The sequence below is a fragment of the Tupaia chinensis genome, unplaced genomic scaffold, assembly GCF_000334495.1.
Source record: "Tupaia chinensis unplaced genomic scaffold, TupChi_1.0 Scaffold140301_1, whole genome shotgun sequence".
Classification (NCBI taxonomy): Eukaryota; Metazoa; Chordata; class Mammalia; order Scandentia; family Tupaiidae; genus Tupaia; species Tupaia belangeri.
In genome coordinates this window covers 3,222,377-3,248,015 of record NW_006200179.1, presented here as the reverse complement: position 1 = coordinate 3,248,015, position 25,639 = coordinate 3,222,377, and the positions used below count along the sequence as shown (strand labels likewise).

At 35.1% G+C, this 25,639-nt stretch overlaps 1 protein-coding gene across 1 annotated transcript in view; it reads left to right on the top strand.

The window, feature by feature from the left end:
• GBE1 (1,4-alpha-glucan branching enzyme 1) overlaps positions 1–25,639 on the top strand; it is a gene marked incomplete at its 5' end in the record, with an annotated part of 110,564 nt that overhangs the window by 74,155 nt on the left and 10,770 nt on the right. The gene's annotated exons all lie outside the window — the stretch shown is intronic.

Here is a 25,639-nt window from a genome sequence, read left to right as displayed (position 1 = left end):
CACCCTACAGTGAAAATCTCTCCAAAAAAAAGCAAAACATACATACTAAGGTCAATTATTATGATTTTTTTTCTGTATTATAGATTAGAATATAAACACACCATGGTTCTATGTTCAAAGTTAAACTCCTTTGATACATCACATCAACTTAAGTTTACTATACTCATAATAATATTCAGTGTAAGTGATAAGACCCCACAGCTTATTTGTAAGGGGAGTACCTTGGTATATATAAACTGATACCATTCTGAGAGCATAAACAACACAAGAATCAAATGTTTTTAAATTATTTGCAACATGCTTTAGGGGAGGGTGTGTGAATGATAGTGTAATAGCAGCCCCCTTTCCAAATGGCATTTCAAACTGTTAGGAAGAGCTATCATTAAGTCTGGCTTGTGAAGAATATGTGAATCCAGGCCAAAAGTATTTAAAGCAAGGGAACAGATGAGTAAATAGTTGGATTTGACCTGAGATCTTTGAAATATTTTCATTAAATTGCAGCAAGATGTACTTTTAAAAATGTAAATTCAGACTCTGACATTTTGCAACCTGTACACAGAGTTTCTAATGAGCAAATAAGGTCACTTGGATGATTCACTGGAGTGTGATTGCTGAAGGCAGTGATGTTGCCATGAGTTGCTTAGTTTACAGAAGCTTTTGAAGTTTGGTTATGTAATGCTCTGTGTTTCTTATGCAACAAATAAAAACAAAGGACTTAAATTTAAGATTAGCTAAATGCCACATTCTATAAAGATTATATATGTAAAGGTTAATTTATGAACTAAAGAAACAGAAGATCTCAGCTTTGTAATTTTTCAGATTATAGATATTTCATAGAAGAATAACATATAAAAGGTTTCCTCATAAAAATCTATACATTATTTTGCAATTAAATTATATTCTTTTTATGGGCAGAGACATAATCCTTCTAATAATTTCTTATTTAATATAGGTCCCCATTTTATTTCTGTGTCTTCAAAATGGGTATCTACTCAGTGGTAGCCTGGGTAGCCTTTAGTTTTAAGATGACAGTAATACTTTTAAACATTACTCAGAGGTCCTTTTGATCATTTTTATTTGTTAAACATTATTTAACAGTCTTTATGATTTAATGGTAATGATGGATGAGCACCCTCTTCTCCCCTAGGCATAAAGAGCCTATGACTTAGCTTCATTTTTCTCTTCAGCAATTTGAGGTGAATCTTAAAGGAAGAAAGATCTTTCACATGATTAAAATATTGCAACTACTATAACACTTTTAGATTAGCTTAATATATATTCATAACATTTAGGCAGTAATGAATCATGAGCAAGCCCTGACTCCACATAAATGTTTTCAGTTTATTTATTTTGGGGGGAGGGGGATTGTTTTTTGGAATAACCCTCATAGTGGTGTGAAATTAATAATATCACTTTTACTTTTTGGTTCCAACCTCAGGTATACAGTGATGGTCTCCTGGCTTGAAAATAACTCAGTCAAGATTTCTGCCCTTTATTTTTGTCCTTTTAGAGGAAAAAAGAAATCAGAAATACTGTTGTAACCTTTAAAAGTGGTATTCCCTAATAATAATAACACCAATGGGCAGGAAAATATCATTTTTACCAAGAGAGACTGCCTTGTCCATTATTGAGTTAAAAACAGAAATATCTGAGCCTGGGCAATTTTATAAATAGGACATTGGATCACTGGGAAAGTAGTTGGAATATTTTTCTATGTTTTTCTATGTAAAAATGTATCATGATTTTTCTGATGATCCAATAGAAGTTTATTTACAAATTCCCAGTTCTGGGGGCTGGAAATTCTAAAGTCCCAAGCCTACAGCATGGCGAAAGGAAGCACTGAGGACGGTGGGCACATGTGCAGAGAAAGAAATCCTTACTGCTCTGCCAGCCAGCTCTCTGGAGGACTAACCCTATCTCATGAGAGAGAGAAAGCTCACTCAGTTTCTTGAGACATCAAGGGATGCCTCTGTGATGTAATCACCATAAGCCAGTCACTGCCCACTAGGCTTTACCATGGGACACTGATGGAATTAAGTTTTCTTTTTTTTTCTTTTTATAGAGATTTTTGTGATAGCGTATGTGTGCTCACCAGAGAGACAGAAAGAAATTAACCCTCAGTGGGAATGACCACACCACAATCCCTTCTCCTCCATTCTCCTTTCAGGATTTTGGACATGCATGTGCACACATCTTGTGTGAATTTTAAGCTTCCAGGTCCAGGACTCGAACCACAGTTGACTGTTGGGAGTACAACGATATCACCATTACACCATCTGCTAGTTCCAGGAGTTAAGTTTTCACTTAGTACCTTTGCAATACAATATAGTCAAGTCCCAGCACATGAATTTCTGAGGGACATATTCAAATCAGGGAAGATACTATTATGTGCTAATTAACTCCAAGATAAATGGAAGACTATAACCAACATATCAGCAATTATATAATTTACTTAGTATATATTAGGAACTTGTAGCGTATGGCTGAATTTTTTATAGGAGAATGGTTGGATAGTTGAGGAGTTGACAAACTAACATTTGGATGGATAGATGGATAAATAAATAGAGATATAGCTACATAGTGGTGAAAGAATTTCCAAAATTGTTCAAAATTAAAACACAAACATTAGTATAGTGACTTGTTTCTCCCTTAAAGCAGCCACCTAAGTGATAAAAAAAAGAGAATCTAATCAAGTTTTATTAATAAAGTATTTCATAATTTTGTAGTTTGGATTTAATATACTCAGATCTGTTTTCAGTTACAATGGTTGCTTTTGTAACAACATCTATAGACTAGTAATATACACACTTATGTGTCATGTACTCTGCAAAGACTTGATACTCATCACTTCTATATCAACCTTTTCCTTTCTAGGGAACCTCATTGCAAATATGAAAGGAGGCAATATGCAGTGAAAACACTGGTCAGAAATATTTCACATCTAACCTTTCCTTTTAAAATAGTTTTTTTTTTTTTTTTTTTTTTTTTTTTTTTTTTAGGGCGGCCGGGGGGGGGTTTCTTTTTCACTTTTCTTTTTCCTTTTGTCCTCTTTTATTTTTCTCTCTGTATCTCTCTCTTTCTCTCTCTCTCTCTCTCTGGTCAAATTAAATAATAATAATAGCAATGATGAATAAAATAAAATAATTCTAAAACAAGTTTTTCACCTGATCTGTCGAAAATAGTTAAGTCTCTTCTATTTTAAAAACAAATTATATTTGTCACCTTTGGTCTGATGCCAGTGTTTGGTAGACACATTCTGTGTCTAAATCTAATGAGGATTTTAAATCAATTTTTTCCTTCTGAACATCAGTAGAAATTAGCTTTTATTTTTTCATGATTGTCTTCTGCCCACCAAAAAGCTATTTAGATCTTCTGTTAGTGGGATCTTATTTGCATTTCCAAAATTTCTGAAAGGTCAGTGTTTCACTTTCGTGTGAAAATATGGTACCCAACTCTGCCAGCAGATCTCGTAAAGTGAAGACATGTTGTAATTATTGGTTCACCAAAATTATTTAAGGGTTCTTATATAGAGAGAGATGTTATAACCAGAAGAAGAGTATCTTTTTTTCTTGATAAAAGAGAAAAAAATAGAGCCATGAAAAATATGCTTCTCAGAAGCAGTGGCTTCAGTTGTAACTATCTGTAAGAACCATCTCTAATTCTATTAATGTAGTTTCTTGTGGCCTAATGATGGAGGGAAAATACCTAATTAATTAGAAGAATACATGAGAATTAATTTGCTGTATTAATTACGGCCTTTTTTATAGTTATGTGGTATCAACTATTGAATAGGGTAAGTGTTGTTTAGATATTATTGAGTAAAATTATTGAGTTAATACATAATTTAATGAAGTGTAATCATATTACCTTTAAGTGAAAGACAATAAATAGATTTTGGGGGCACACTAATTAAAACAAAATTATTTTATTTGTTTGCGTAATTACAAATGTTACTATGATTATTTCTCCCACATGCTCTTTATTATTTTGGAGGATAGCTTTTGCTTTCCAGCCTTTTCTGTCAACACTCATTGTTTTGATTTGTTTTGTTTTTTCCAGCAAAGGAAACAAAAGTAAAATAATGCTATCTTGTGAAAGGAATGTTTTCTGATTCTGAAACATTTTTTTCTTTAGTTCTCTAACATTTTTATCTGCCTAATCCTCATGTACCTTGTGCGACCCAGATGGCACAGGCACTTCCTGTGTAATGTATTTGTAAACATGCAGCAGTTCGCTGTTGTTGCCAGGATAACGGTTAAGAGGTGGACGCCGGGATATGACTACCCAAGCTTTCAAGTTCTGTCTGTACCACACATTTGGGTTATGAAAATAACTTCTTTGTTTTTTGGTTCCTTCACCTCTGAAACACCTACTCATAGAATTTAAGACATAGGAACAGTGATGCCCACATGTTACAAGCTCAGCAAGTATTAACTGCTGTGGTGACTACTATTGCCATCGTCATTATTCTAAAAATGTTCTAAACATTTGATTATAGATGGAAGGAAATGAAAGGGCAAGTGGTTCTAATCCTCTTCACTGCCTATCTTTGCTGACCAACTTCCTTTTCATGGCCTACCTTCCAGTTCACCACTCCACATTTCTCCCAGAAAAAAACAAAATCCTATCAGTCCATTCATAGCATTGTAGTAGAAATACGTTTCTGTTCTCTGGTCAACCCCTTCCTCACTCTGTGCCATTTGCTCAACTTGCTTTCTTTCTCATTTCCCTTTCTCTATAAGCTGCAGCACTATCTTAATATCCTTTCCTTTCCATCTATTCTTTGTGTTACTGGTTTTCTTCAGATCCAAACCAAATCATTTAATGTCCTTTGTACTCCTGCCTTGAAGAACTCCAACATCCTCATAGCTTCAGCAATTGGAGCTATGAAGTTGTCCCCTAATTAGCCCCCTGACCCTGACCTAATTCACCAAGCACTGTAAAATTTTGTAAAATTTAATGACTATTAGGAAATAATAAGAGAGTCAAAAAATTTGTGGAAAGGGGAAGTTTAGGGGCCAGGCAGTGGTGCAGCAATAAAATATTACATTCTATGAGACTGACCCACCTGGGAAGGTTCTGGGATTGGGCCCAAAGACCTCCCTGAGGACTCTGGCCACATAGAAGCCCATTATTTAGGACTGGCTGAAAGCTACAAGGGGAAAGCACCTCTGATAGGGGTTCTCTCTTTCTCTCTCTCTCTCTCTCACCTATTTGTCTCTCACTTATGAAATAAAAAAATCTTTTTAAAAAGTTCATTTTCATACAAAAACTTTGAAATCTGTATGTAGTTTTTTCATAATATGCATTTTTTATGATTTTTTTTAAAAGACCCCTCCTGCTGGGCAGCATGGAATCATAGATTTTGAGACATAGAAAAACTGTAGCATAAACTGGTCCAGCCCAAATTAAATAGAATTACTTGAGTTAGGAGCTCTATAAGCTTATTTTAAGAAATGGTTCCAGAATTAACACCAAATGTTAAATTTGCATAGCACTTTACTGTGTCTGAGTGATTTTATTTACCTTGACTCACCTGATCCTCGCATCATCTCAGTGATGCTGGTCAGGCAAGAATCTTATCCTTAATCTGCATTTGAGGATTGAAAGATTTTTATAACATTCACAAGGGCATATGCATTCCTAGCAAGTGAATAATGTGATTAAATCTAGTTTTTCTAAGTTGAGAACAGTTTTACATTTGTGTGCCAGATAATTTATCTTCTTGTTGCCCTGTAGCAATGCCATTAAATTAAATAAAGCATGTTTGACTAATTATAATTATAATTTTGTTTTCTTTACTTCAATTTGTAAAAGATAATGGTACTTCTGACTAAATACAGTTTTTCTACAGTGTTTTACAATCCCAATTTCTGACACTCAAGAACACAGGTTAGTATAAGTGGAAAAATTTTTTTACAGCTTTACCGAGGTGTAACAAAGAAAAAACCTATATATTTAACATGTACAATGTGATTTTTTGATATAAATATACATTGTGAAAAGGTACTACTATTAAGCTAATTAACATATCCTTTGCCTCATATAGGTACCATCTTTACTGTATGCAGTGCTAACACTTAAGATCAACTGTCCTAGCAAATTTCAAGTATATAGTTCATTGTTAACTATAGTCACCATAGTAAACATTAGGTTTATGGGACTTACTCTTCTTATAATTAAAAGATCATAATTTCCCCCATTTGGCCCACCTTGCAGCCTATAGGAGCCATGGTTCTTTTTTTTTTTGCCATAGGGCTCATGCACTCACTAGAGAGAGAGAAAGATAGAAGGGATGTAAGAAATCACCTACCAGGGGGATGGCCATACTGCAATCCCTTCTCCTCCATTTTCCTCTTAGGATTTGGGGCTATTCATGCACATGCACCCTGCATGTTTCTCAGGTTGTCTGGTCTAGGACTAGAAGTACTTTATCGGCCATGTGGCATCTAGCACCTTAACTACTATGCCCCCTCCGACCCGGTTCTATTCTTTCCTTCTATATGTTTTACTAGTAAATGTAAATGAGATCATGCAATATTGGTTTTTCTGTCTAGCTTATGTCACTTAGCATAACATCTTATAGATTCATCTATGTTGTTGCACAGACTTCTTTCTTTTTAAAGCAGAATAATATTCTATTGTGTGTGTATAGTTCATCCATTGGACATTTAGGTTGTTTATCTTGTCTATTGTGAATTACGCTGTAATTCACATAAAGGTCCAGGCGTCTCTTCAAGATACCAATGTCATTTTCTTTGATATACACCCAGAACTAGGATGCTGAATCGTATTGTAGTTTTTTGTTTGGTTATTCTTTTGTTTTGTTTGAGGAAACTCAGTATTCTATTCCATGTGCCTATTTATGCCAGCAGTGTAAAAGGATTCCCTTTTTCTATACATTCTTGCCAACCCTTTTTATTTGACGTTTTGATAGCCATTCTAACAGGTATGAGGTAATATTTCATTGTAGTTGTTTTTTTTTGTTTTATTTTGTTCTTTATAATTAATTTATTTCTTTCATGAATGAGAGAAAGAGAGCAACCCCACAAAGTTCTTGATGCTGCAGTCCACCCCTAGCCACAGCCAGTCCTAGATCATGGGCATACATGCTCACCATACTCCGAGAGGTCTCCAGATAAAACCTAAAACCTTTCCATGGGGATCGCCCACACAGAACACCATGTACCACTGTCTAGCCCTCATTGTAGTTTTGATTTGCATCTCCTTGATGATTAGTGATGTTGAGCATCTTTTCATGTACCTGTTGGCCATTTGGGAAAATGTCCACTTCAGTTTTTTGCCCATTTCTTAATGAGGCTATTAATTTGTTTGTTTGTTTGTTTACTGTTATGTGAGTTGTATGTCTTTTAGATATCAGACCCTATAATATACATTTGGTAAATTGTCTTTTTATTTTGTTGGTTTTTTGCTTTTGTTGAATGAAATTTTTACTTTAGTGTAGTCTCATGTATTTATTTATTTTTCTTTTTTCTTTCTTTTCTTTTTTTTTCTTTTTTTTTAGGTTTTGCCATAAGGCACATGGGCTTGCTGGAAATAAACAGTAAGAGTCAGAGAGAGAAAAAGTAAGAAATCACCCCCCTCAGGGGGAATGGCCATGCTGTAATCCCTTCTCCTCCATTCTCCTTTTGGGATTGCAGGCACACTTACACAGGTACCACTGGGTCTGAGCTGAACTTGGCTGACCCTTTGGGAATCAGCACCTTAGTCACCACACCACCTGCTGGCCCCTTACTTGTTTATTTTTTTATTTTCTTGTATGTGCTTTTGGCATTATTTCTAAGAAAAATTTTTGCCACAACTAATATCAGAGTGCTTTTTCCACTAATTTTCTTCTATAATTATTAGGGGTTAAGGTCTTACATTTAAGTCATTAGTCTTTTCTAGTTTATTTTTACATGTGGTATAAGGTAAGGGTCCAATTTAATTCTTTTGAATGTAAGTACACACTTTTCTAATACCATTTATTGAAGAGATTACCTTTTCTCCATTGTGTATTGTTGGCAACTTTGTCAAAGATTAGTTTACTGTATATGTGCAGATTGTTTTTAGGCTCACTGTTCTGTTCCATTGGCCCATGTATTTGTTTTTATGCTAATATTATACTATTTTTATTTCTATAACTTACAGTATACCTTGAAGACAGTTAATATGATGCCTTTACCTTTTTCCTTTCTTAAGGTTGTTTTGGCTTTGCATAATCTTTTTGTGGTTCCATACACATCTTAGGATTGTTTACTCTGTGAAAAATGTGTTTGGAGTTTAATTTGTACATTGCTTAGGGTAGTATGGATACTTAAACAATCTTAATTCTTTTAGTCCATGAACAGGGATATTTTTCTATATGTTCATGTTTTCTTCACTTTCTTTCATCAATATTTTATAATTTTGAGTGCACAGATCTCTTACCTCCTGAGCCAAAATAGACTATTTTCTATAAGCCTCATGGGAAGCACAAAGCAAAAATGTATAGTAAATAAAAGATGAAGATGAAATAATCAAAGCATTCCATTATAAAAAAAATGATCATTAAATCACAAAGGAAGACAATAAAAGAAGAAATTTCCCCCAAAAAAGCCCAGAACCAGATAACTTCATGGGTGAATTCTACTAGACATTTAAAGAAGTATTAATGCCAATCCTTCTTAGAGTATGCTAAAAATTGATAAGTTGAGAATACTTGCAAACCCATTTTATCATGCCAGCATTACCTTGAAGTCAAAGCCAGACAATGATACTACTGGAAAAGAAAACTACAAGCCAATATCCCTGGTAAATATAGTTTTAAAAATCTTCAAAGAGGGACCAGCAGTTGGCATAATGGCTATGTCTCCCATGTAGTCGATCTTGATTCGAGTCCCAGATCCAGTGGCTTAAACTCACACTGGGCATATGTGAGTGTGTTCCCAAGATCCTGAGAGGAGAATGGAGGAGAAGGGATTGTGGTGTGGCCATCCCTCCTGGGTGTGTGTGTGTGTGGAGGGGCGTTTTTCACTTTCTGTCTCTCTGTCTCTCTCTTTCAGGTGAGCATTTGTGCCATATAGCAAAATCCTCTCCCCCTAAAAAAAAAAAAAACAAACTTCAAGAAATACTAGCAAACAAATTTTAACATCTCAGTAAATGAATTGTACATTTTAATCAAATGGAATTTATTCTGGGATACATGGCTGGCTCAAAAGATATGTAAGTCAATAAATGTTATATATCACAATAACAGAGTGAAGTATAAACATTATGTATCATCTTAAAAATTATATCATCTTAATAGGTGCAAGAAAATGGAAAATTCAACATTCTATCATAAACTCTCAACAAAATAAGTTTAGAAGGAATGTATATTAATGTGATAAAATCCATATATTATAAACCCATGTCTAAAGTCTTACTCAACAATAAAACGTTGAAAGCTTTTCCTCTTATCAGGAACAAGACAAAAATTCAGTCTCACCACTTATATCCAATACAGTACTGGAAGTCCTAGCCACAGCAATTAGGTAAGACAATGAAATTAAAAGAAGGAACTAAAATTGTCTGCAGATGAAATGGTCCTGTGTACAGAAAACTCTAAACATTCCACCAGAGAAAAACAAACAAACAAACAAAGACTGTTGGAACTAATAAGCTAACTCAGTAAAATTGCAGAATGCAAGAGCAACATCCAAAAATCAATTGCATTTTTATGTACTAACCATGAATATCTGAAAATGAAATTAAGAAAATTCTGTTTATGAAATCGCAAAAATAATAAGCTATCTCATAATTAGAGTATTTCTAAGCAGACATACTTTAAAGGTGTAACTTCTTAAAGGAAAAAGCTGTATACTTTAAAGTTTCATTAAATCTTAAGTATATATCAGCTCCAAGTCCTGGTTGCCAAAGTGTCAAGGCAGGCCCTGAAGGATATTAAAGGCAAAAAGGATTTGGGAGCTAATATCCTGTAGAAAAGAGGAAAGGACAGTGTACAAGAAGAGGAAAGATAAGCGTTCTGGTTTCATTAGCTTTGTTGATAAGCTGTTGCTTCCTTGAGTAGTAGAAATTGCAGCACGCATACTGCTCATGTTACTGGCATAGGTTTACAGCAGAGATTTGGCCCCACACAGTACATAAAACCTGTGTAGCTCGAGATGAGCTTCCCTGTAGATTTGTAGCGCCCACGTGGCCAACTTTGCTGTTAAAGTCCAGATCCTGACATCTTACAAAATTACACTGGGCACATGTGTATGCATGCCAAAAATTCTAAGAGGAGAATTAAGGAGTAGGTATTGTGGCATGGCCATTTCCCCTGTAAGTGATTTCTCTCTCTCTCTCTCTCTCAAGTGCACATCCTCTCTAGTAAACTAAAAAAAAATAAACATCTCTATTTTTGACTGTCATAACCAAAACATTTGTTGATTTAATTTTATTTTACTTTTTAAAAATTTTCTGCAGAGCATATGCAGTTGCCAGAGAGAAAGAGGAGAGGGAGAAAACACCCCTCATGGGAATGGCCACACTACAATCCCGTCATTTTTATTTCTTCCTCTTGGGATTTTGGGTATGTAAGCACACAGGCCCTCCAGATTTCTCAAGGCAGTGAGTCAGACACTCAGACCAAGTGGTCAGTCATGTGGGATCCAGTTCCTTTAACCACCAGACCATGCACTGAGCTGGCCTTGTTGATTTTAGTTTGAATTCTTCAAGTAGATACTTGTCCGAAGTATCTTTACTCTTCCCTGTATTACTGTTTACTACTTCTATATAGCAAGGCTAAACTAGTATGGCTGTTTGAAAGATGACTGCAAATGACTTAGCTTTAACATTTTTTATTGGAAAGTAGCTCAGCCCCTGCTCTTTCAGTTTACTAAAACACTGATCAAGACCTGTATGATCATGATTTTCTATTTAGTTTTGCAAGTTAGGAAGAAGAATACATATCTGTAATTTACTTCTAAGATATGACTTCAAATTAAGAAAAAGGATGTTTTGGGGCCAGCAGATAGTGTAGCGGTTATGTCGTTGGACTCTCACATAATTGACCATTGTTTAAGTCCTAGATCTGGTGGCTTAAAAGTCACTTTGGGCATGTATGCGTGTGTGTCCAGGATCCTGGGAAGAAAATGGAGGAGATGGAATTGTGGCATGACCATCTGCTTCCTCTCACTCTCTCTCTCTGGCCAGTGTACATGCCTAATGAAAACAACAAACAAACAAACCTCTTTAAAAGAAAAGAAAAGGTAGTTTCTACTACAACAGCTATAATAATAAGCTTTTAAAATTTAAGCATATTAATGTTCATGTACTTTTCAGTCTTTAACTAAATGCATATCCTGATCCTGACAAATTTATTAGATATATGATATTGACCAGCCATTTCGATGTTCTGTGTTTAAGTTCAGTCATTTGTATAGAGAAAGCTAGCTAGTCAAGTGGATAATGAAGATCTTTGAGTATTTGCTGATTTTAGTAAATATGCAATCATTTATCCATGTCAACTAAGAATTAAATGAAGTGTCTGTCTCTAAGGCTCAGACCAGAGTTATTAATGTGAGACTTAATTGCTTCACACTGACATGCATGTGTTTAACTATTGTGAGTTTCAAAAAAGAAAATGTACTTTTTTCTTTTTTAAAAATTTGTTGACAGTGAGTGGGTGTACACTCACCAGAGAAACATAGACAGGGTTGAGTGGCAGTGAGAAAGCATTATCCCCTCAAAGGGGAGGGCCACATTGCAACCTCTTCTCCTCCATTTCTCCCCCATTTTTTGGATTTTGGTCTCACATACGCATGCACTACAATGGGACTTGAACAACACAGCCAGCCATGTGGGGCCCAACCACCCTAACTGCCAACACCACTGACTGACCCAAGAATGTATTTTTCTGTATTAAACATTCTATTTTAAATCTGTACTTATAAAGCATATGCATATTTTGAAATGTCTACCTTAATTTTTTGTTGTTGTTTGTTTGTTTTTTGTTTGTTTTAAGGTTTTTGCCATAGGGTACTTGTGTTCACTGGAGAGAGACAGAGAGAGGGACAGAGAGAAATTACCCACAGGGGGGATGAGCATACCCCAGTCCCTTCTCCATTCTTCTCTCGAGATTTTGGACATGCACACACATTTGCCACCTGGTTCAGGACTCCAACTGCAATTGACAGTTCAAGTAGGAATTCAGTGCCTAAACCACCATACCACTTGCTGGCCTCCTAATTTATCCAAGTCCTGGTTGCCAAAGTGTCAAGGCAGGCCCTGAAGGATATTAAAGGCAAAAAGGATTTGGGAGCTAATATCCTGTAGAAAAGAGGAAAGGACAGTGTACAAGAAGAGGAAAGATAAGCGTTCTGGTTTCATTAGCTTTGTTGATAAGCTGTTGCTTCCTTGAGTAGTAGAAATTGCAGCACGCATACTGCTCATGTTACTGGCATAGGTTTACAGCAGAGATTTGGCCCCACACAGTACATAAAACCTGTGTAGCTCGAGATGAGCTTCCCTGTAGATTTGTAGCGCCCACGTGGCCAACTTTGCTGTTAAAGTCCAGATCCTGACATCTTACAAAATTACACTGGGCACATGTGTATGCATGCCAAAAATTCTAAGAGGAGAATTAAGGAGTAGGTATTGTGGCATGGCCATTTCCCCTGTAAGTGATTTCTCTCTCTCTCTCTCTCTCAAGTGCACATCCTCTCTAGTAAACTAAAAAAAAATAAACATCTCTATTTTTGACTGTCATAACCAAAACATTTGTTGATTTAATTTTATTTTACTTTTTAAAAATTTTCTGCAGAGCATATGCAGTTGCCAGAGAGAAAGAGGAGAGGGAGAAAACACCCCTCATGGGAATGGCCACACTACAATCCCGTCATTTTTATTTCTTCCTCTTGGGATTTTGGGTATGTAAGCACACAGGCCCTCCAGATTTCTCAAGGCAGTGAGTCAGACACTCAGACCAAGTGGTCAGTCATGTGGGATCCAGTTCCTTTAACCACCAGACCATGCACTGAGCTGGCCTTGTTGATTTTAGTTTGAATTCTTCAAGTAGATACTTGTCCGAAGTATCTTTACTCTTCCCTGTATTACTGTTTACTACTTCTATATAGCAAGGCTAAACTAGTATGGCTGTTTGAAAGATGACTGCAAATGACTTAGCTTTAACATTTTTTATTGGAAAGTAGCTCAGCCCCTGCTCTTTCAGTTTACTAAAACACTGATCAAGACCTGTATGATCATGATTTTCTATTTAGTTTTGCAAGTTAGGAAGAAGAATACATATCTGTAATTTACTTCTAAGATATGACTTCAAATTAAGAAAAAGGATGTTTTGGGGCCAGCAGATAGTGTAGCGGTTATGTCGTTGGACTCTCACATAATTGACCATTGTTTAAGTCCTAGATCTGGTGGCTTAAAAGTCACTTTGGGCATGTATGCGTGTGTGTCCAGGATCCTGGGAAGAAAATGGAGGAGATGGAATTGTGGCATGACCATCTGCTTCCTCTCACTCTCTCTCTCTGGCCAGTGTACATGCCTAATGAAAACAACAAACAAACAAACCTCTTTAAAAGAAAAGAAAAGGTAGTTTCTACTACAACAGCTATAATAATAAGCTTTTAAAATTTAAGCATATTAATGTTCATGTACTTTTCAGTCTTTAACTAAATGCATATCCTGATCCTGACAAATTTATTAGATATATGATATTGACCAGCCATTTCGATGTTCTGTGTTTAAGTTCAGTCATTTGTATAGAGAAAGCTAGCTAGTCAAGTGGATAATGAAGATCTTTGAGTATTTGCTGATTTTAGTAAATATGCAATCATTTATCCATGTCAACTAAGAATTAAATGAAGTGTCTGTCTCTAAGGCTCAGACCAGAGTTATTAATGTGAGACTTAATTGCTTCACACTGACATGCATGTGTTTAACTATTGTGAGTTTCAAAAAAGAAAATGTACTTTTTTCTTTTTTAAAAATTTGTTGACAGTGAGTGGGTGTACACTCACCAGAGAAACATAGACAGGGTTGAGTGGCAGTGAGAAAGCATTATCCCCTCAAAGGGGAGGGCCACATTGCAACCTCTTCTCCTCCATTTCTCCCCCATTTTTTGGATTTTGGTCTCACATACGCATGCACTACAATGGGACTTGAACAACACAGCCAGCCATGTGGGGCCCAACCACCCTAACTGCCAACACCACTGACTGACCCAAGAATGTATTTTTCTGTATTAAACATTCTATTTTAAATCTGTACTTATAAAGCATATGCATATTTTGAAATGTCTACCTTAATTTTTTGTTGTTGTTTGTTTGTTTTTTGTTTGTTTTAAGGTTTTTGCCATAGGGTACTTGTGTTCACTGGAGAGAGACAGAGAGAGGGACAGAGAGAAATTACCCACAGGGGGGATGAGCATACCCCAGTCCCTTCTCCATTCTTCTCTCGAGATTTTGGACATGCACACACATTTGCCACCTGGTTCAGGACTCCAACTGCAATTGACAGTTCAAGTAGGAATTCAGTGCCTAAACCACCATACCACTTGCTGGCCTCCTAATTTAAATTTTAAAGATAACAAAATAGGATTATGCTAAAAATTAAAATTTGCATAGATCTAAATGTTCACTCTGCAAAAGCAAGGGAAGAAAATCAAGTTACTCTTTTATGACCAAGGTAGTATTAAATTATTTCTTAAGGTTTAGCAAAAACATGTAGAGATTTAAAATCAAAACACAAGGAAGAGGCTACAGAGTGAAAATAATGAAAAGAAAATACACTCAACAAATTTGCCAGGTAATGATCTAGGTCTTCCTCACACCGGGAGCATATGCATACATGCCCAAGATCCTGAGAGAACAGAGAAGGGATTGGGGTGTCACCATCTCCCTGGAGGTGTGGGTGATCTCTCACCTTCTGTCTCTCTCTGTCTCTGCAGCAAGCGCATATACCCTATAGCAAAAGTCTCTCTTAAAAAAAATACTCTAGGTCCTAGGTGGCAGGGTGAGAGGAAAACAGATTGTATTTCAATAAAGAAGACAGAGTAGGTATAATAACTAATTTATAGAATGCTAAATGTTGATAAAGCTATTTTGAAAACTCAGAACAAGTGCAAGAGAGTGTGGGGAGGTGCTTAATTAATGTTCAATTAGGACTTGAGGGTAGACTTCACCAATATTTCTCAGAAGTTCTAACAGCATTTTTTTAAAGAAACTTAACAATTTTAAAAGTATCTAGTTCTCAAAGGATTATATATTCTCTCATTAAACTTTAATGTAAAAAATTTAAGATAACAGGAAATTGTTAGATTCTAGTGAGAACAAACACATGAGAAGGGACTAGAAATAACGATCTTAAAGGAAAAAGAGGCCAAATTGAGTGAAAAAAGTTGGATGAAAGTAAATAAACTCGCTTTTACATTTTTTATCTCTTAAGACAGCAGTTTAAGTGGCCCAGTTCTATAAGAATAATAACCACAGCAGCTAGTAATATGAGCATTTCTCCCAGTGCTAGATCCAGTGTTAAACACTAGATGTAAATTGCTCCAGTTAATCCCCACAATAACCCTCTGATATGTATTATCTCCATTTACAAACTAGAAACTGAACCTCAAGGAAGTTAAGTCACTTGCTTGGAAACACAGTTAATAACTGGCAAAATTGGAATTTAGAATGTAGTTGTTTGAGCCCCAAAAGCTGAGAGCACCCGTCCTACTGTGTGTGAGGCTGCTCTCCCCTGCCCTTCTGTGCGTGAAAGGCTCCAGTGATGTGTCTTAGGGCTCTTGCCCTTGTTTCTCAGAGTTTCAAGTTTCCAGTTATCTTTTCCATTTTGACATATTTCATTTGACTCCATTGAAGCCTTGCTTAGAGTAAGTTTGTTTCGGGAAACTTTACAGCCGAAATCAAAATTATTTTGAGTTCGTAAGTATTTTTTTTTTTAAATATTGTTTGTGCATGATGTAAATTCATTTTGGTAAAAAAGTATATGGTTAAATGTGGATAATTTTTTTTTTCTTTTGCAGTTCTAAATAATTGCTACTGCTTCATCAGTTCATTGAATTTACAAGTTCTTTTGATAATCCTTAATGGCACAGACAAAGAACAACAATTTTAGGGGAGATGTTAGAACAGACTTTTTTTTTCTCTTTATTCTTTCTTGAGTTACTGAGGAGCAGTAACCTTTTTTATTTTAAGTTATATAATCTTCTAAGAAAACGAAAATATTCTAAGGTTAGTTTATTCTAAAATATTTGAATACTTCTCTTACTTGCATAGAGGAAATATGTAGTACTCAGTATTTTACATGATCATTGGATTCTCTATTTACTGCTGTGTGTCATTAAGCATGCCTAAGAATGCTAATAACTTGCATGAAAATGCACTTCAAAAAGCATAGCAATCTATTAATTAACATGGCTGATAATGACATTTGAGCTCCTCCTCCTTTGAGCTTACTTTATTTTTATTATGTACTTTATTCTAAAATAAATTATGGCTAAGGAAGCAAACTTTCAGGGATTGGCATTTATTTTATAGCCTAAAATCAGAAACGATTTGTTGATTAAATAAATGCATCCTAGATTATAATAGAAATATTTTTCTGTTTTGCACTTGAAATTAAAAATGTATTGTTGTCATTTAAACTTTTAATGAAGATAGTGTTCACAAACTTCAATGCATTTGTAGCTCATGCATGAAGAGGTTCCCTTTTTCAAGGGTGTTAAAATTTTAATATGAACTAAAAAGAGTAAAAAGAAAAATATTATGCCCTTATAGAGAGGTTCTATTTGGAGTTCATTATATGTTAAAATATATTCTGACTACATCCAATAGTAAGTTTTCTATTAGTTTCTTTTAAAATTTTCTTGGAAGTATTATAATAATATTTTAAAAATAAAAGTCAGGGAATGAAAAAACCAGTTGGATATTTTCCATTGAAAGTAATATAATCAGAAGCATTACATTGCCATAATTTTGAACATTCATCTTCAGTGATGAGTTTTTAAGTTAAATGGATAATTGGAATCACAGAAGTAAAGATAAAAAGATTTAAATCAGAACCATACATAAATCACATACCACACACCCTACCACACACTAACAGCCATACAGAATCTGTATAACTCATACATATATTATGTAACTATGTAATATAGACACAGTCCTAGCTAATTAAAAAAGTGGACACAGCAGAATTGTTTAAGTTCTAGATGAGGACCAGAGAGTGGTAACACAAATGGACCTACACAGGGACATCATGGTTTTGCATCCTCGGGTCACCAGGCATGCACACGTGTCTTGTGATCCTGGCTAGCTGAGGCTGGAGGGGATTGCGGCAGGAAGACTCGGCTGAGGTTTTCTCTCTCTGTGAGTCTCTGTCTTTTTCTTTCTCTGTCTGATGAAATACATTAATACTTTTTTAAAAGAGGTTTTTGCCTTAGGGCACATGTGCTCACCGGAGAGGGAATGAGACAGAGACAGTAAGAGAAGTGAGAAATCACCCCACCCCACGGCAGATGGCCAGTTGCAATCCCTTCTTTGTTCTCCTGGGATCTTCGGCATGCACACAATGTGCCTGGTGTGATTTTCAAGCAGCTGGGTCTGGGCCTCTAATTGTGGTTGGCCATTTGGGAACCTAGCAATGTGACTGCTATACCATCTGCTGACTCCAAATAAATAAACTTTAAAATATAAATTATAGATGAGAAAAGCAGGTCTAAACTGATGTTTTGAAATTTTGACTATGGCTTTTATAAGCTTTTTCCTTATGACTCCAAATTATATGTATATAAGTAAGTAGCTTCTAACACGTCCTACCACACACACACACACTCAAACATACTCCTGCCACATGCTAACACACATACACAATCACAAAATATATAGCAACGTATAAAAAGTCTTTACTACATCTGAATTTGAAAACAGATCATAGAGAGCAACTAGTTTATGGCCTTTTCTGTGACTCAGGACTATGAACTGTGCATAATTTAACCATACTTAAAAATAAATAACTGACTTGTTTGAGAGGATATGCAATTAGAACCTTAGGCTTTGTGAATTGTAACTGTTAAATAAAATTCAATTTATGAAACACAAAAAAGGAACTACTATGTTATACTATGTTAGAACAATGTGGCAAGCCCTGTGCTGAACAGTTATCTTCAGACTGTTAAAATCATAAAACTCTTTGCTTTCTAGTACCTGTTCTTACCTTACCAGATATTTGTTTATGGTTATTTCAATTAGAACATTCCTTAGAATTTTATATCTAATGTTTTCTGCCTTTGTTATACATTTTCTTCCCTGGATCAATCAGCTCCCAAAAGCAATTGTTAATCCTGATAATATGAATGGACTAATGAAAGGGTTAGATACAAAAATAACATATTTAATTCACATTCCGGCCTCACTCTACTGCAGTGGTTAAACACTGTGAAAACGAAGCCAGAAAGCACATGGCCAACCAGGGTTTGAGTTGTAGCTTCAATGCTTGAAAAACATGCCAGGCATTTGCACACACTTGTCCAGGAGCTTTACAGGATGGAGAATTAGAGGAAAAAGGATTATAGCATGACCAGGTTTCCCCCCAAGAAAGGTGTCTTCTGTCCCTGTCATATATATTGCTGTCTCTCTATTTCTCTGTCTCTCTCTTTCTACTTCTCATGCACATGCATGTACCTTCTGGCTATATATGTATATGTGTGTTTACATATATATATATAGATATTCTAAGATGTACTTTTTTATTTTAGCATATCTTCTATTGGGATGTGCTTACAATGCTTGGCATGGTAAGGATATTTTTCTCTTTATTAGTGATTATTATCAATCTAAGATCTTATATATCTCTAAGGAAGCGATGATGTCTTAGATTTGAAGATATATTAAAACTTGCCAACTTTGGCATGTTTATGGTCATCTAGTCACTAGAGAACCCCTCTTTTTGTCACTTTATTTGAAACCTTGGGGTTTGTACCTTACAATAAATGTTCTTGGATTCATCAGCAGGAGTGAAGTGAGTTTAGTACAGAATGATATAAATGATAGTACTTCTTACATCAAAATCCTTATACTTTGAACAGACACTTATCAAGTGGCTGAGCAAACACAGCAGCTTTTGAAGTATTTGAAGAGCCATTGAATTTAAGAGTCTTCATGCCTTCACTGTTCTTTAATCTTATTAGCACAGGCCTACTTCAGAACATAGCTCTTCTTTGGTTCAAATTTAAAGACATAGATTATAAATTAATGCTTAAAACTTCTTATCTACTCCAACCTGTTGATATATCAAATACTTTGGAAGCCCTTGAATTTAAGATAAATTATAATATTTTAAAATGTTACTCAAATTGATAGAAACCTATTTGACATAATTATTATTATTATTATTTTTAGTTTTCTATCATCCTCTCTCTACTGTATTTCCTAAATTTAGTAAGGTAATATTTTGGTGCAGTGTTTTGTATTCACAATATAATTATCAAATGAATTAAAGAAACAAATGCATCTAGAACAAACATAGTGAACCTCACATATTCTCTGTTATTCAAAAAGACTATTAAGAACACCAATCATTTCAATTCAGTTGTATTATTAGTTAAGGTGGATATCACTTTTATTCTTCTCATATCATGTCCACTCTGTCCTCTTTATACTTGGATTTTAATTTTAGTATTAAACAAGACACTACATATGAAAACACTTTCTCTGAGTCTTAACATAAGAAAGATGCTCACTTGTAGAGAGTGGTCAAATCAACATTGGATTTGTGTACATCCCAGCCCTACCACTTTTTTAGTTGTCTGCCTTTGGGGATAGCTATTCTCCCTTTCCACTTCTGCTTCCTCAAATTGATCAAACAGGTTCCTTACTTTTGAGTACTGTCTTTGGTACATGTAAAATCTCAGCCTACCTATGTCACTCCGTCCCTTCGATCAGAGTTTAGCCATGCTTACTATCCATGCATTGTCATTAGATTTCTGAGTGGTTTTCCAACTTAGTCTTTCCTCTGTTCTTTCTATTCTGCTTCCAATCTCCAGGGTAATTTTCTTAACTGTCATACATGCTCTTGAGTATTTTCAGTATTATAATACTTAACTAACGAAATAAATCTTAACAGGCTAGCCTAGCTTTCAAAAACTTCTACGTACTCACTGTCAATCCTGTGTCTCCTTGACTCTCTCTCATTGCATATTGCTTTTTGTTCTAATTATAGACATTCATATGCATGCCTAATCTCCCCTCACAGGCTATAAATTGCATATCTTCATCATTTTTGTATCTTGTACAGTGCTTTGTACATTGTATGTAGTTAATAAGTGAGTGGGAGAGTAAAGATAATTTATTCTACTTTCCTCTAATTAAAAAAATAATATATGTAACTTGACCTTTCTTGGCGAGTTGGGGTTGTCATCCTGAATATCAGTTTCAAAGATTTATTGAGAACCTATTATGAGAAGGCAGTCTGCTAGGGAAAGGGAGGTAGCTGTGGCCAAATACAGCCTATTGAGGTGTCCTTCTAAATTTTTTCTGTATGCTATATAATTGGAAACCATATAAAGAAAGTAGTTTAAAATAAGGATACATTGTCTCTTTGTTATAATTTTCAGAAATATAATTTTTAGTAGAACAATGATGATAAGTATTCTGTTTGTGTGGTATATGGGTGCACATACACATGAGAGGAAGTGAGAGAATATTCAAGTTAAACAACATGCAAAACAAACATATCAATTGCTTAAATAACATCTTTAAAAACTTCTGCTCTGATTCTAAACAGTGTTTCTAAAAGATGTTTCTACTGATGCTTGAATAATATGTGGTAGCGATTCAAAATTATTGGTCTTTCATAATCACTAACTTTCATCTAGTGATTTCATTTGTTGAAATTTCTGGAGTTTAAAGGTAACAATATCTTTCTTATTTTTAAGTTTATATAGTTATTTCTGTAGTAAGCAAGAGGGAGAGGGAGACACAGACAGCACCTGCAACAGAGTCTTGATGCTGCAGCTTACTGCCAGTGTCAGCCTCTCCCAGTCATGGGCTTGCACATGTGCATACTGTACTCATGGAAGCCTGTAGACATGAACCTGGAATCGTCCCATGTGGGTCAGCCTCACAGAGTATCAGGCTTTCCCATGGCACCACTATCTGAGCTCTAACGGTTGCATATTCTAAGGAAGTCATTGTGTTCTCTGGGTCTACAGATACAGAGCTGGGTAATTCCGGAAATGTGCATAGTAAATATCTTCTTTATAGATCCAGCAAACATGCTGGAACTGATGTTTGGAACTTTCTTTGTGACTTTTCTAACCTTTTTCTTTGTAGCTAAGAATTGTATTAAGTAAGTAGAGTCTAATCATTTTCAATGTGATGATCCCGTTCACTGTCAAAAAAGAAATGAATTCTTAAATAACAATTGCTCTCCAGTGTTCTTTGAGAAAATACATAGACAAAATTCTCACACCTAAGTTTTGTGACCTTTAAAGTAAATCTACATTTTAATAATCAAAGACATGTAATTATTTTAAATAGAGTATTAAATGTATCTAATAATTTAGTCTTCACACAATGCCTTTTGTAAATACAGATTCCCAGTCCCTTATAACAACACACTCAGTGAAAACTGTTCAGAGGTTCTTAATTTCACAGATTGTGTTTGATGATATACTTTCTTGTTTTAGCCACTACTGCCATAAATCTACATTGTAAAGCAGTAATGTATTAATTGATACTTCAATTCAGTACTTTTAAAAAGTATTCAGAATTATCAATGAACTGTGCTATTTTATTGGGTTATCAGGAAAGTCATGCATTTTTTTCATAGAAAAACAGAAAAATTTGTTATGACTTTCCCAACGACCTCATAGTTTTAGATTTGTCTAAGTATTAAGGGAACTAGAATAAAGAACTAGAGCTATACTTTTTAGTAGTTCCTTCATTCCACAATACTTAATTTATGTACTGTGTCTCCAATTCTTTTTTTTTGGAGAGATTTTTGTTGTAGGGCATGTGTGCTCACCAGAAAGACAGAGAGAGACAGAAAGCAAGAAATGACCCCCTGGGGGATGCCAATGCCACAATCCCTTCTCCTCCATTCTCTTCTTAGGATCTTGGGCAAACAAACAGAAATGCCCAGCATGAGTTTAACCCACTGGGTCCAGGACTTGAACCGCAGTCAATTACATGTGAGTCCAGCGGCATAGCCATTACACCAACTACTGGTCCACAAATCTTTATCTCCACTATCCATATTTCACCATTAAGCATTTGGTAGGCTCAAATCATCCTTAACTATATTGAGTGACTTAGAACAGGCTGACCTGGACTGAGTAAGATGGAGCAACTCTGCCCTCTGATAGAGGTTTTCAAGAGATACAAATCATGGGCCGTTGTTCCTTACCCACATGTACTATTAATGTGATAATTTTTGATAGAATATAAATATTCTAACATTTCTGAGAGTAAAGAGTATAATGCAGCCACTGTGTTACAACAGTAAAACAGTGCCCTGAAAGTCTGGAAGTGATATGGCCCACTGTAGGTTCAGATCCTGCACTGTCTGAAAACATGCTGTGTTCATATTCAGGCATGCAGGTTCCATGTGTGTGTGTGTATGTGTGTTTTCATGACATGTATTTTCTTTTTTTCTTTTTGTTCTTTTATATGTATTAATTTTTTTGTACTCATTCACTGAACATCATCACAGAGTACAAGATGCAGTTTCCCATCCAGAATACAGAATACACTGTATAGTGGCTTAGTCATAAATATTATGATCACAAATAATTTTCCATTTCTTGTTTCATATATATATATATATATATATTCCCCTCCCCCCATTTCTTACCCTCTGTCATATCCAACCCTCCTCCCACTTCTATCTCTGGTATCTACAGTTGCTTTTCATTCCTTTATTTTTCTCACACATTTTATTGTTAAGAAAATATCTTAAATGCTCTAACTACTTTCAATACCAAGTTCAGCTGATATTTCAGCTGATATGTAAATATCTGTGAACAAATGTTTGACTTGAGGCATGAAACTGTGAATAGAATGAATATACTATAAAATAGCACCTAGCTGAGGTTATATACCTTACTGTGGCCATTAAATAGGGATTTTTTTTTTAATTTCAAGAAAGGCAGTTTTAGCTTTAATAAATCAAAATTTAAAAATGTTAAGAGAGCTTTGCTTAAGACTCAAAGCCAGGAAGCAGGTTAGGATCCTGTTCAAATAGTAGTTACCTGGATCTATCGCCAATTCAAGAGAAGACAAAAATCATAATCTCTGGACTACAAAGCATAGAAAAAGATCAGTATTGTTTTAGCCAAAAGCCATAAAAATCTATTTAATAAGCTCAGTCTCTGGCTATAATGTTTCTTGGAGAAGACCCTTCTTAGGTTGATTCTATTTGGGGTCCTTTGTATTTTTTGTGTGCCTTTGTGTATCTTTGAATGCCTCTCTAGGTTTGAAAAGTTTTCTTCCAGGATTTTATGGAATATATTATCAATACCCTTATTAGTCTCTTCAGCTTCTGGGATACCAATTACCCAGACGTTTGGACGTTTGATGTGTCTAGTATTTCTCAAATATTATTCTCATTCTTTTGGACTGTTTTCTCAGGCTAGGGAAGGGATCACAGCATGATGTGACCCTGTTGAGGGTGCTCTTTATCTCACTCTCATGCATACCACTCCTGAGTGAAAAAAAACAGACATTGCCAAATGTTTTATCTATATATCTCAAACAGAAAGAACAACTGTTAGAACAAAACTTAATGGTACACATTATAATGTGATGCTCTTTGTTAAAAGTAGTACGATATTAATTTTTTTATTCTTTTTTACATTTTAAATTTTTTTATTATCATCATAATCTTCTTTATATTATGTTGGATTACATATAACTTTACAGTGTATTGCATTGCTTTTTCAAAAGGGAATGCCATGCATGTCAGTCAATAGAGAGACATTAAACTCCCCTTTCATCATTCAATATCTTTTCAATGTTGTTTTCCCAATTATTATTATTATTATTATTCTAATTATTTTTTAAACAGTCAATCACTATTTCTCATTTAGCTTGTAAAAAGACTTTACATGAAATACTTCTCAGACCAATCCAGTTGAGAATACTATACATGCCATCATCAACAGGTAATAAGCTAAATCTGTTTCCCACTAACGTCATGCCTCTCTATTTGTTCTCTTGCTATCTTTCTCTATCCTCTTCTCTTCGCCCTTCCCCCCCTTCCACACTGTCTTATTCTTGTTAAGTACTTTCAATGCTTTTATGTCCTCCAATATTTCGCTCTCTACCGTAGAGTGAAAACAGTACGATATTATTCTTGATTTGATTATTGTACACTGCATGGATGCTTTGAAAAATCCATATTCTACCTCACAAAGGTCTACAACAATTAAATATAAATAAGAAATTATGAAATAAAAAGAAAAAGTTAATGGGGCCAGCAAGTGGCATGGTGGTTAAGGTGTTGGACTCCCACATGGCCAACTATGGTTCAAGTCCTTGACCTGAAAATTTGAAAATGATGCTGGGCATTTGTGCATGCAGGCCCTAAAACCCAAGGGGATAGTGGAGGGGAAGAGATTGTGGCATGGATCTCCCTGCTGGGGTGGAGGGTGATTTCTCATTTTCCCTCTCAATGTCTCTCTCTTTTTCTCTCTGTCTCTCTGATTCATGCACTCACCCTATGGCAAAAATCTTTAAAAAAGATAATTAAATGAAATTAATGCAACTTTTATGAAGTAAAAAAGAATAAAATTTAAAAAATTATACCATTTAAAAAATATACCAGGGTGAGAAAACAAAATTCATTTAAACTTATCTGTATCTCTTATTATCTAGAAGAAAATTAAGATTTGTAATACTGATATGTATTTACTTATGGGTTTTTGTATGAAGTACCATTTCTAGATATCTTGAGCATAATATACTTATAATATGATAATTTTAATTTGTTTTGTTGTTAATACAGTGATGATAACATGCTTAATAACTCACTATGAAAAATCAGGTACTAAATTATAAGAAACCCATGATTGCCACATGAGTTCACCTGTGACATGAAGCATGCTATCTCTACTTGATCATGTTGCATTGACAGTAGGTGCTTTCTATACCTAGCATGAGGGAGTAAGACTACTTCAATCTGCAGTTTTCAGTCCACATCCAGAAGTTTTGTTCATTTCTGTGTTCTTTGCCCTATTGTTAAGTTTATTTGTTTCTTCTATGAGCAAGAGAAACAGAGAGAGAGAGGCAAAGACACACAGAGTATTGAAACATGACCCACCCCTAGTTTTAGCTAGACCAGGATCTGGATGTGTGTGCCTGACATGCTCAAGGAAGTCTCTGGATGCAAACCCGAAGCCCTCCCCTGTGAGTGAGCTTCACACCACCATCTGGAACCTTTTTTCCTCACTTTAATGATCAAGATCTAGAAAATTGAAATGAATTCAGAGATTGGGAAGTAGTAAAATACCCTGTTAAATAAGGAATGATTAAAGATTTGAATGTTAAATTTAATATGTATTAATACTAATGTATTTGGAAGATAATGGAAATAGCAAAGCTATTACTAAATATTTGAAAGGTTACTATATATTGAACTTTCTAAAACTGAT